General features: G+C 41.4%; 1 protein-coding gene across 1 annotated transcript in view; it reads right to left on the bottom strand.

The window, feature by feature from the left end:
- The window catches only part of LOC106883847 (uncharacterized), a 14092-nt gene that overhangs the window by 5825 nt on the left and 6123 nt on the right, over positions 1-2144 (bottom strand). The window lies entirely within an intron of this gene.

Genomic DNA, 2144 nt, shown 5'->3' with positions numbered 1-2144 from the left:
TAGGAGAATGGTCAGTAGAAAGGTACTGGTAATTTGAAGTATGTGTGTGTGTGCATATATATATATTTGAAGTTAAGCAACAAAAATTCAATAGGTTATAGCAGTACGTACATTTCGTACAAGCTCCATTTATTCATGTAGTGAGAACACTACAGAAAATACAATGAAAATGTACTTCTCAGCTGCATAAAGGAATTTTCTGTAGTGTTCTCACTACATGAATAAATGGAGCTTGTACGAAACGTACGTACTGCTATAACCTATTGAATTTTTGTTGCTTAAGTTCAAATTTTATTCACCAAATCTCTTGATTTTGTTTTTTATCCTACCAAATTCTAGTGCCTCAAACATTTTAAGTACCACATTTAATCTTTTGATTAAATCTATATTATTATTATTATAATATATATATATATATATATATATATATATATATATATATATATATATACGTAGTGTGTGTGTGTGTGTTTTGTTTCTAGTGTGCGCCTGAGGTTGTCTGGAGTAATTATACTTTACTGTGCGCACATGTATGTATAATTGTGTGCATGCTGTGTGTATGGGAGGTATGTGAGGGTCCATTTGCGTGTGCATGTATGTGTGTACATGTGTATTTGTGTGCATACGTGTTTGTGTAAACGATGGGTTGTGTAGGGGATGTAGGTGCGTTTTTTGCACATGTATGCATGTGTGCGTGTAGTTGTGTGATGTATACATGTATGAGTGGGGTTATGAGTGTTAGGTATGTGTGCGTTCATAAGCATGTGTGTGTGTGTCTATGTATGCATGTATGTATATATTGTGTATGTAATATATGAGCTTGTGTATGCGTGTGTGCATGGTGTGTGTTTTTGCCCATGTGTGTGTAATTTTGTGCGTGTCTATGTGCATTATTTGTGTTGGAGGTATATGTGCGTACATGTACTAGTGTGTGTATGTGTACATGGATTACATGAGAGCACCCCACATCGTAGGCATGTAGCCAAAGTAGAAGCTCATGGTATGAAGGGAAATGTCCTTCAGTGGATCCAGGACTTCTTGAGCCACCAGTCACAATGAGTGTGTCAACAGCGTGAAGTCAGAGAGGGGAGAGGTGACAAGTGGCATCCCACAAGGCAGTCTCATCGGCCCAGTACTGTTTCTCATGTATATAAACGATCTGCCTCAGCATGTCCACAGCCACATCAGGTTATTTGCTGACGACACGAAGATCTTCGCAAGGAATGACATTGATGTGACCATGGCAATGCTGCAAGATGACCTGAATCGCCTTCACGAGTGGTTGACGAACTGGCAAATGCAGTTCCACCCTGAGAAGTGTTCCATCTTGAGAGAGGGGAACCCAAAGACAGACAAGAAATACAACACGAGAGACGAGGATGCACAGAGGGAACAGACTGTGGTGGAGCTAGCAGAAAGTGAGGTGGAGGGGCATTTTGGTGTCTTGATCAACAAAGGGCTGACCTTCAGGAACCACATAAATCAAGCAACTGCAAAAGCAAATCGAATCCTTGGAGTCATCCAACGATCATTTGACCTGTTGTCTTTGTCCAGCTGTACAAGTGTCTAGCTCACCCGATTCTTGAATATAGACACCCAGTTTGGTAACTCCGGCATAAGGCAATGTGTTGCAAGTTGGATGTTCAGAGGCGTGCCACCAAACTCATTGCATCCTGGAAAGAAAAGCCATACTTAGAGCACTTGGCTGCACTAAACCTGCCTACTCTCGAACATCACCATCTCGGTGGGGATAAGATCAACAGGTAAAAGTATATGCACAGACTGTATCTGAGCAACCCAAATTCAACTACTTCCAAAACAGAAATACAAGAGGACACGGCCTGAAATTGGAAATATCACACTGCAGGCTCAACATTAGAAGCTGCATTTTCGTACAGCATGCAACCACCACCTGGAACAGTCTGCCAAACAATGTGGTCGCAGCTCCATCGGTCAATGCCTTCAAGAACAGGCTTGACGTACACTGCAGGGAGCTTCCTGCAAAATTTGACCCTGTCTGTTACTATTAGCTACAACTATCGAAATGTTGTACCACACGACAAATTAATTGTACTAGTGGAAAAGGACCTGTGAACAAGCTCCTAGGAGCTTCAACACGGAAACCATCCAGTATCCAGTAGCTC

Source organism: Octopus bimaculoides, chromosome 8 (assembly GCF_001194135.2).
Source record: "Octopus bimaculoides isolate UCB-OBI-ISO-001 chromosome 8, ASM119413v2, whole genome shotgun sequence".
Lineage (NCBI taxonomy): Eukaryota > Metazoa > Mollusca > Cephalopoda > Octopoda > Octopodidae > Octopus > Octopus bimaculoides.
This window is presented reverse-complemented; position numbering and strand designations above follow the sequence as displayed.